The sequence below is a fragment of the Staurois parvus genome, unplaced genomic scaffold (genome assembly GCF_062004578.1).
Source record: "Staurois parvus isolate SC_StPar_1 unplaced genomic scaffold, SC_StPar_1.0 ptg000022l, whole genome shotgun sequence".
Classification (NCBI taxonomy): Eukaryota; Metazoa; Chordata; class Amphibia; order Anura; family Ranidae; genus Staurois; species Staurois parvus.
In genome coordinates, this window is record NW_028317818.1 from 1132518 (window position 1) to 1142933 (window position 10416).

The window sequence follows — 10416 nt, forward strand, 5'->3', positions numbered from 1 at the left end:
TTGCTCTTCCTTTTCCAAAGGCACAACAGAATGGAAGAGGAAATATTTTCAAAGTGAGGGAGATCCCTTTTTAGACCATTGTCACAGGAACAAGCTTTCCCATTGAACATTTCGGCTCGCCTCCTGTTCTAGTGACATTTTTTTTCCCCTGTAGCGTTCTGTTCAGGTGACATTTTGTAATTTAAATTGCACTTGTCCACATCTGCATGATCATTTGCCTTCAAGTACAAACCTGCACAAGAATCCCACAGCCTATACCCCTCATCTTAGCCCTGCACCAAGAAACCTGTACAAACATTCGCTGCTGATCCACCTATTAAATTCAGCCAAAGCAAATCAGGTGGAGGGACACACCCTCTGCCCCCACTGGCCAACCAATTACAGCTGTCATTAACATTATGAGACTAGAAGACCTTGCTCCATGTCTAAAAGCAGGGTATACACACAGTTTCTGTTCAACTGGAAAGCGGAATAAAAAAAGAAATCCTGACAAATCCACACAAGCGATATTGTATTCTGACAGCAGGGAATCCCCCACTGCAGCCACTAGCTATAAGCACTGATTGAATGCTGGTTTTCCAGCATGGCTGTTCAACACAAGCTGATCGTTCTCTGCGTTTCTCCCTGCTTTTCCATTTCTACTTCTCTCCTAGTACTCTTCACTAAGACACTGAAAAATATTGGAAGGGCAAACTGGATTAATTGTTCACTATTGGCTTTGGGTGTATCTTACTCGTGTTTTTGTAACTTTCTCTGTAACCATGGCATAGTATCTTGTTTCTAGTGGTGCACCGAAATGAAAATTTTGGGGCCGAAATGCACTTGGCTGAAAACCAAAATGTGCAGTTTTTAAAAATGAATATATATTTTATGGAAAAAAATACACTTTGATCAAAAACAAAACAAAAAAACAATATATAACCCAATTTTTTGTACAATATGAAAGAGGATGTTATGGCAAGTAGATACCCAACATGTCACGCTTTAAAATTGCACATGCTCGTGGAATGGTATGAAGCTGCGGTACTTAATCTCCATGTGATGCTTGAAAAATTTCTTTAGGTTAGCAGTGTAAAGTTACAGAGGAGATCTAGTGTGAGAATTATTGCTTTGCTCTGACGTTCATGGCGATACTTCACGTGTGTGGTTTGAACATTTATATATGTGGGCATGGCCACGGGGGGGGGCAGGGGCACTTAAAACCTTTTTTTTTTTTTTTTTTTTGCACTGTTCCTTTAACAAAATTTTAATCACTTTTATTTTTAATCACAAGAAATGTATGCATCCTTTGTGATAGAAATAATTAGTGACAGGTAAAGGATTGGATCAAAAAAATCATTAATCTTGTGCTTTAAAAAAAAAAAAAAAAATGGCAGGAATCGGAAGTGACATCACTTCGGTCCACCAAGGGCATAGAGATGAGTGGAGGCCATCTTTCCTTCACTCATCTCTATGCCCAACGCCAGGATTGTTCGATGGTTTCTCAGGTAACTACCGAGCAGCAGCCAGTGGCAAGGGGCGGGGTTTATTCGGCATCTGTATCGTTGCTTTTTTTCATTTCGGCGACCAAAATTTCGGTGCATCCCTACTTGCTTCTGTAGAATCGTAAGCTGTGGCAACTCAAAACTTTGTATTTTCCCTCACTTACAGTTCCAACAACAAAGGTCCTAGGACAAACAGTAAAATTTCCCAAGCAGGGACACATACAGCACTAAAAAAAACCTCAGAGGTTATAAACCTTCCCTTCTCTACTCAACTTGGAAAAATAGTTTTTGGTTTAAACACATTCTAATAAACAGGTGACCACTGTGTAAACTTTCCATACTGAAAATGCAGTGCGGTTAACACACACAAAAAAAAATCCAACATGTCAACACTTTAAGAAGTTATTGGTTGTAAACCCTTACATTTACCCAAAATTTTTAAATGCCTGGCCTCAGGCGATACACAAAATTGAAATCATATCTATAGCCTTCTTCCCTACAGCCATTTCAGAATTTACAAAAATTGTCTAAGATTTCAGAGGCAGGTGGTACTTTTCTGATGGCATACACTGCACAGCTCAGACAGGAGAGCCCAGTGTAATCTGAGACCTGACTGGAAGGAAGGGACACACCCAACTCCCCAATAATTCTATAGGGAGACATGCACAGCTGTGGCTGTCAATCACCTGCTGTGTGCTAGAGGTCCCCTTGCCCATCCCCCTCCATCCACTGGAGTCTGCACATTCTGTCAGAAATGACTCAAGCAGATAGAGGAACAAGACTACAGACAGAAATCACACTGTGTTTTGGACTGAGGCAAGTACACACTGTAAGAGGATATGTTTTGTTAATTTTTTCATATCAGAGGTTTACAACCACTTTAAATCTAAGTTTCAATATAAGAGCTGTCAATAATGACTTATTATCCAAAAGGTATTTGTTCAGTCTAAAACAATTTCAGTTCCCATTATATTTCCACCATCTCTATCTGGAAAAGTACATTCCTTACTTGTCAACTGTGAAAATTTGAAAGTCTTTCACAAGCATTTTTTCACCTTCCATTGGATAACCATGAAACCATGTAAAGTGTTTTTTTTTTCTCCTCATTGACTGAGAAACAGTAGCGGGAGCCATTGGCTCCAGCTGATATCAATCACTGCAAATGAGGAGGGAGAGGGGGGCGGGACTGAGCCGTGCTCTGTGCATCTCAGACACAGAGGTGGCTCAGGAGCAAGCAGCTTACTCTGAGGGCAATCAGCAGGGGGAGGCGCCTGAAGCACTGGCAGGGGACCCAAGAAGAGGACTGGGACTGCTCTGTGCAAAACCATTGCACAGAGCAGGTAAATACGACATGTTATTAACAAAAAAAAAATCTGCACCGTTACAAACAGTTTAATAGACACTATCAACCTATTTACCTAGGTAACCATCACACTTGTTGTATCAAACACTATCTAGCCCCATGTGCTGGTATTCGCTCTTTGTACATTGAGAACTTCTTCCCCCAGAGAACAAGAGGACAAAAATGTGAGCTTCTTATGTGGTCGTTTATAAAAAGGTGGTACAAAATGTGGGGACATAATTTGGTCCTGCTTTTTTTACTCAGTCACTGACCCAAACAAGTACCCATGAATTGAATTAAAAGGAAGTTCACCTTCTTGAACATGTTACAGATTACATCCATATTTAGGGTGTAAGATGCTGCAGATCTGCCTTTTGCACCCCCAATATCCCTGTGAAAGCAGGCAGGGGATACTCTCCCCGCTGTCACACTTTGACAACAGCACAGCTGCATGGGCAGAGCCATGGCAGATGGACTTGTAATTTGAATGGGCCAAAATATACTGACTGGTACGCACGTAGTCCATTCCCACTCCCAACAGCCCATAAGGAAGTATGAGCTGAAAGCTGGAGGGAGACAGGAGCCTGAAATTGAACCCATGATCTGACTGTGGGTGCAACACTTTGCATAATAAATGTCCATTTTAAACTGGGAAGAAATATGTGCATTTATTTCTTAGTCAAAGGTGAACTTCGCCTTTAAGACTTCAGACTTTACTAGCTTCAATACATGAGCTAGGATGAGAGCACAAGAACCTGCACCTAAAGAGACAGCAAAAGCAGGTCCCATATTGCAATCGTCACAAGTTATTATAAACAAAAACATTTTTTGCTCCCTTTTAGTCTGTTAACCATTAATAGACAGAAATTGATTGCTGTCCCAGTGCACTGCGCAATGTAATCTCAAGCAAAGTGATCAGGAAGTCTGCTAGGACTACAGAACACCTCTACCCTATGCTATGGATAAGAGGGAAGCATTTTGTAGTCATAACACTTCCTGCACTAAGGCAACATTACTGCTTTCTCCATGGATACAGTACAGTGAACGAGTGTTGCCATCCTTTGACAGACGTGTTCCTGGAAGAGAAAAAAAAAAAAAAAAAAAAATTGCAGCCACCGCATCCAAGGAATGGGTAAGCTGGAAAAAAATATATTTTTGTTCTTGTATTTATATACACATTAAACCACACATTAAGGCTGTAAGAAACCCACATTTAATCCAGAGGACCTCATTTTATAGGATAAAAACAAGCAATCAAAAATAAACCCAAAACACAATTTGAATAAAGTATCTGCCAAGAAATTTAGTCCATGATAGAAAACCCAGACTATGCAGCAGTCTTGCCCAAGCACAACTTGTATAAAAGTATAAAAACAAGTATAAAAGCTGCCCAAAAGTCCACCAACGGGTCCCTTATTAGCAACACCACCCCTATCCCCCAAGAGCAATAAACACAAGTGCTCATACCTTAAGAAAAAACAAAACAAAAAAAAAAACCACTTTTTTTCAGCCAAGTAGCACTCATAGAATATACAGAGAATATATACATGTGCTGAAGAGCAGGTATGTTGGATTACAACAGTGTTGGTAAATTAACATGATATCTGGGGGGTTTCAAAAACAGCCAATTGTAAAGGTAGTTTTTTGTTTTAAATGAAATACAAGGCTTTTTTTTTTTATTAAAACAAACATATTATACTTACTTGCTCTGTGCAATGGTGTCGCACAAAGAGGTCCCTCACCTCCTCATCTGAAGTCCCCCATCTTTGTTTTCTGCTCCTTCTCTTCTGTGTGTCCCCCCATAGTAAGCCGTGAGCTCCCAAGCCGGGCTGTGTGCATCCATGCACACACCAGTTCGGACCTACTCACTGCTTCCTCCTCATAGGATTTGACTGACAGCAGCAAATGGATCCCACTACTTTCAATGAACCCCGTGAGAACAGGGAGGGGGAAGAGAAGATATGTAGCCGGGCACAGCACCGGATCAATAGAGGATTCAGGTAAGTGTTTGGGGGAGCACATCCAAGTGTTAAAACTTTGTTAAACCGGTATTAAAACCCAAAACAAAAACTTTTTTATATTGCAGCCACCACATCGAAGGATTGGTAAGCTGCATTCGTTTTCTTTTTTTGGCTTTTCCCCACTCCGTTTCCACCTGGTGATATGGCCAATAACTCACCTCCTGCATTAGGGTGCCTCTACTTGGGATGAAGGAGCACAGGGGAAACTTTGGACAGCAGCATTGTCAATCTGGGGGGAGTGGATAGTTAAATGTATTAGCAGACTTAGGTACACTAACTGAAGCTAAACGCCAGCTGACTCATAAGCAGTTTTCACATGAGTAAATTAAAGTTGATCATTGTATGCAAAAATGTCAGTGGTAAATGGTTTGTCTCATCCCTGTAACTGAAACATCTGCAAGAGAGCTTGCCATTTTGAAAAAAAAACAAAAAAAACAGACAGGCTAAAAAAGAAAACCAATGCAGTGACCATATGCAAGAATTGGCAAGCTGCAATATAATAAATGTTTGCTTTTGCATTTAATACCACTAACTTTAGAACCACTTTTAGTGTACGCTACGTTATGAGAAAAATGGTAATAAATTTGACATACGGCAGGAAAGATTACAGACTGGACACATGCAGGAGACTGCCAGAAACTGGGGACATGTTATATGAGATCAAGTTCACAGCCATTACTGCCCCTTTAAAAGAAAGCATCAGCAAGATGCATTATAAAAGTTATAGTAAAAAAAATACACAAAAGGAATAGCCAGCAAAAAAAGTGCTAAAGAAAAAACAAAATCACTTAGCTAGTAGAAAGCAGTTTAAAGAATATTTTCGGTCTTGGAGTAAGCACCTAGGCAAGGAAAGCACTGACTACTGAATGTTGGGGCTTAAGGGTCACAAAATTAGTACCATTGGGACACAGGTTGGGCACCAGGAAGCCAACACTGTATTGTATTGGGGTGCAATTAAGAATGAATGGCAATGCACCATAAATATACCCTATATATCGTGGTGTGCGCATGTGAACACACACCATAACACAACTCAATATGCATGAGCTTACAAACGTGTGAATAGAGCCCTAAAGATTTCGTGATGCTTCATTTATCAGGGTTCTATTTTAAAGAGGTAGACTACAAATGCTGTTTTATGCAACTTCTTATGCATCAAACAGGCGCTAAAGTAATTATTCCTGTGGCATCCCAGAAAACTACTGAATGCATCAATAAACGCTCAACAATCAATATAGGCATTTGAAATTTAAAGCCAAACCCCAGAAAATAAAAACTGATAAATACACATATGAGATGCATAAATAATATTAGTTTTATCTGGTTAAGGTGATGCATTTCCGTTCATAGATGCAATGTGATGCATGTTGAGGGGGGGAAAAAAAAAAAAAAAAAAAAAAAAAAGTAAGGACATGTGTCCCATCAAGAGCAAGGAATGGACAGATTTTGTTTTAAAAATCTGCAATCACAGATCCCTAAACCAAGAGTCAATCTAGATAAAGACAAAACCCCATTGCATAAAGCATTGTACAATTTGCTGCTGCAGGGGAAAAAAAAAAATAATTTCTGATCCCCTAAAGCAATCAGATTCTCCCCTGATCAACGATCCACTATTGTATTACTTATACATGTTGCTAAAAAATAACCATCACACCTTGAGATTTACACAGCCCTTCCAGATAGCAAAACCATCCTGATGACCTGACTTTCTCTGCTGTAGTTAAATACAACTAGGTCTGACTGGACAATGAAGGAGCAGCAACAGACTAGTGAACACAAACCTCTGCTCTCATCTCCTGTCAGCATGGTCCTTGCTAGTATATCTGCATACAGCACATCTGGATGGCTCTTAGCACTAATCCTCCTTCACCCAGGCTGAGCGTTGCCATCGTGCGGAAGGCAGACATCCTGACAACTTCAGTTACTTACCTACCAGCTTTGTTTGGCATTTTAAATCTGGTATTTAAAAAAAAAAAAAAAAAATGTATGCTGCCCTGTATCAATCAATAAATATATTTACCCGTAAATAGTACCAGTACTAGGATTTTCCTGGTATCGGCCTCTTGCAATCCCTGGTGTGGCAAAGCACAGGATGGGAGAAGCAGCACAAGGAACCAAATAGATGTGCTGGAAGAATGCTGACAGAAGGAGAGAGCAGATTAACAGAAATTATTAGCTCATTAGAACTGCTGCACATTTCACTGGCCAATCACAGGCTGGGGAGAAACCAGACCTGTAGGTAGCAGAAAGAAATCAGGTCTCCTGTGCTGGCATATAAATTGATGCATCAATCTCAGAACTTGACTGACAAATACAAATCCTTTGGGATATGCATTTCTTCTGCTTTCAGTTTAACTTCAGGAGAGCAGCTAAACATTCAGAAGTATACTTACCTCCACTCCAGCAATCCAGTGTCCCAGTGCTCCTTTGCCAGCCCATCTACTTCCAGGTTCCCCTCTTCAGCCATTTTGATTGGTTGGGCTGAAAGGATGTCATGTGTGAGCATTTTCTCATCTCGGCAAATACCAAAATTGTACACTGAGCTACATGATGATAAAGCAGGTAAGAATACTTTAATGCAGAAGATATGGAGTGTCTCCTCTGTATCAAACAGCCTGCTGTTTCAACCCCCCCAAAAAAGCACAAAGCATTCTGTTGAAGAAGGAGGAGCAGATAAAATACAGGATTTCTGCTGCCCATTCACAAGAGTTGCATTGTGGGAGAATAGTAGTATGAGGTCTCTGAATAGTGAATGGGGGGGGGATGAACAAGCAGCACAATGTTTAAAGTGGTTGTAAAGGCTGAAGGTTTTTTACCTTTGTGCATTCTACACATGAAGGTAAAGAACCCTCTGTGTGCAGCAGGCCCCAATACGTACCTGAGCCCAATCGCAATCCAGGGATGTCCCTCAGCTCTCTGGGGACTCTCGCTCCTCATTGCCTGAGACAAACAGGCGCCATTCGCTCCTGTTGTTGCGAATCACAGCCAGTGAGAAGAAAGAGGGGACTGGGTGGAGCTGCAGCTTTGTGTGTGAATGGAAACACAATAGCAGCTCAGGAGCAAGCTGGCTTGGGTGCCCCCATAGCAAGCTGCTTTCTCTGGGAAACTCGGCAGGAGTACCAGGGGACCTGAGAAGAGGAGGATCAGGGCTACTCTGTGCAAAACAATTACACAGAGCAGGGATGACATTTTTGTTATTTAAAAGAATGCCTTTAATATCACTTTAACGCCAGCACTGGAGGATAGCTGCTCAGGGCAATATCCATCAGCACATGAAGTTAGCATGAGGAGAGAACTTTTTTCCTTTTTGATACAAGCACATTTTCTATTAATCAGCTCTAAGGGCTTGACACAGTTGAGGGGTAGTAAAACCCTGCAGATGAGCTGCGTTTCCAACCACTCCCCCTTTAGCTGCAGTAGCCAGGGGTGTACACATACCACAGTAGGAATTACACCTCCTGTCACTTTTGGCAGATGTGTAACCTGTTCATGTGAAAAGGGCCATTCTGCAAGCGCCCCTTAACCCCATGCAATGCACATGGTTTCAACACTCTAGTGCAGAGCTGAAAGGGTTAGAGTAGGTGGCGAAGAGGTGATACAGGGTCTCTTCCCCACCTGTCAAATGCTCTCTGAAGAGCAATCTGATCACAGATTACTCTTCAGAGACCAAAGCAAGTGTGAACAAGCCCTAAAATAGATGTGCACTCATTAAAAATGATCAAATGTATTTTTTGCATATACAAAATTCCAATTCTCTAAAAAACTGGATACAATTTCACCAATATGACCCTTCCTAGGTGACAAATGTAATCAGCAAGTATATCAGAAGAAAAATCTGCAGTATACACATTGCTAACAGGTTGATGGATGGGGATCAGGCACGCTGCAACATCATTGGGTCCAGGTGATGACAGATACCTGCATGCCCAATCCTGCTTCATCAAGACTCCAAATGTCAACAAGAACATGACTGGCCCAGACCTGTCACACTGGAACACCTCCACCTATGGGGCAATGCAGAGCCTAAAGGGGATGCCAGTGTACCATCTACAAGGTGTTCCTGTGACATGAGCCAGGACTGGAGGCTGCAGACCTGTGTGACATCCAGGGACAGAAGCAATGATGGCACACCAGTGTGGAGTCATGGGCAGGACAGCAGAGGGATGAGTAGGGAAGGCCGGCACATCTGGCCGCTGGGTATTTGGCGCAGGTAGACACACCCGGGTGCTGAGCTCCCCCTGGCCATGGACAAGGTAAACAAGGACACCATTGGATCCATCCTGATGCAGCGCCTGCCCCCTGACAAAGGTATCCATAGAGGCCAGGATGAGAGCCCGGCTCATTGTCTCCCATTGTAAAGGCTCAGAGGCTGGCGGCGGTGTGGAAGGGAAGCAGTCCGCTTGACCCGGCTATAGAGACTGACCGTCCCTGCGGCATGCCGTCTAATGAGGAAACATAAAAGCTCTCCAGCTACCATGAACCCCACACACAGGTACAGCGCTGCTCTCCACCATGCCCCTTGCCGGTGTGATGTACACAATGCCATACCTGCCCCGTACCTCCACCCTGTGGGGTCGCTCCCCACTCCCTCCTCCTACTCGTGTCTCCGCCTCACCCGCCTGGGATGCAGACAAAGCGCCTGACGCCACTGCGTAGAGCACGAGGAAGAGGGAAGTCCGGGCCCGGCTGGCATGCAGTTGGCAGCGACAAGTTCCTGGGTGCGATCCTCGCGGCCCCCTCTTATTGCCAGGACTATCTCCGTCTCCCCAGGCGATGCAGACCAGGAATCCCACCTCTCCCGCCGGCCGCGCCACACGACGAGGCAGGACCGACCTTCTCCCGGAGCCTTTCAAGGCAAATCAAAGCGCTATTGGCTCAGCGGTCTGCCACTCAGATTGCTCTCCGCCCACTACGGCCTGTCCGCGGCCTCCTGTGCACTCACTGGGCCCGTCGACTGTCGATCAGCATTTCTGGTCCCGCCCAAATATTGCGAGAGGGTTCTTGCCGGAGCTTGCGATTGGCTTGAAGGGACGTCACTCGTTGGGGCGTGTCCCTCCACCCGAGTGAGTGAAACGGGCGGAAAATGATTGGCAATACAATCAGTCTATCGCTGGGCAAGTGTTACTGCCGGGTTCTGCCCACACTATGCCGGCTACGCATTGATGAGGTCACTTCCGCTACAGTGCAGTTGCCTTGATTATTTCCTGCAGGTTAAGAAAAGGAGGAAGTGTTGTAATTAGGTCTTGGGCAGATTATGTGTAACATGCGCCTGTGCGTGCTGTACCATTGCTGGGGTTACTTTGCAACAACTCTGCTAGCAAAAATAAAGCTGAATTCCAAATATAGTTTCTTGTTTGCATAGTTACGTTGATCCAACATTGCCCAATGGAAATATGTAGATGCCATACCTGAAGGACAATTGGGAAAGTGAGGAATCGCTCTAAAAGCAGAGTAGTCTCCCTACCCCATAGTGACCACAGGATGTAGCTTGCTGGCTTGGCCCCAATGCCTTACACAGAACACGTGAGACCGGAGCAGGTGAAGTGATTATATCATAACCTCTACTTCA

The 10416-nt window shown here is 43.4% G+C and overlaps 1 protein-coding gene across 3 annotated transcripts in view; it reads right to left on the reverse strand.

The window, feature by feature from the left end:
- The window catches only part of LOC149472138 (ubiquitin carboxyl-terminal hydrolase 22-A), a 154158-nt gene extending 144459 nt beyond the window's left edge, over positions 1–9699 (reverse strand). Inside the window, exon 1 of one of the 3 annotated variants that reach the window (XM_089691529.1) lies at positions 9463–9699. The gene's annotated coding sequence lies outside the window, so the exon portion shown is untranslated. Of the gene's footprint in view, positions 1–9395 lie in introns of all 3 variants that reach the window. The other 2 variants (XM_089691515.1, XM_089691521.1) reach the window with 2 other exon arrangements.
- Positions 9700–10416: the final 717 nt, after the last annotated feature.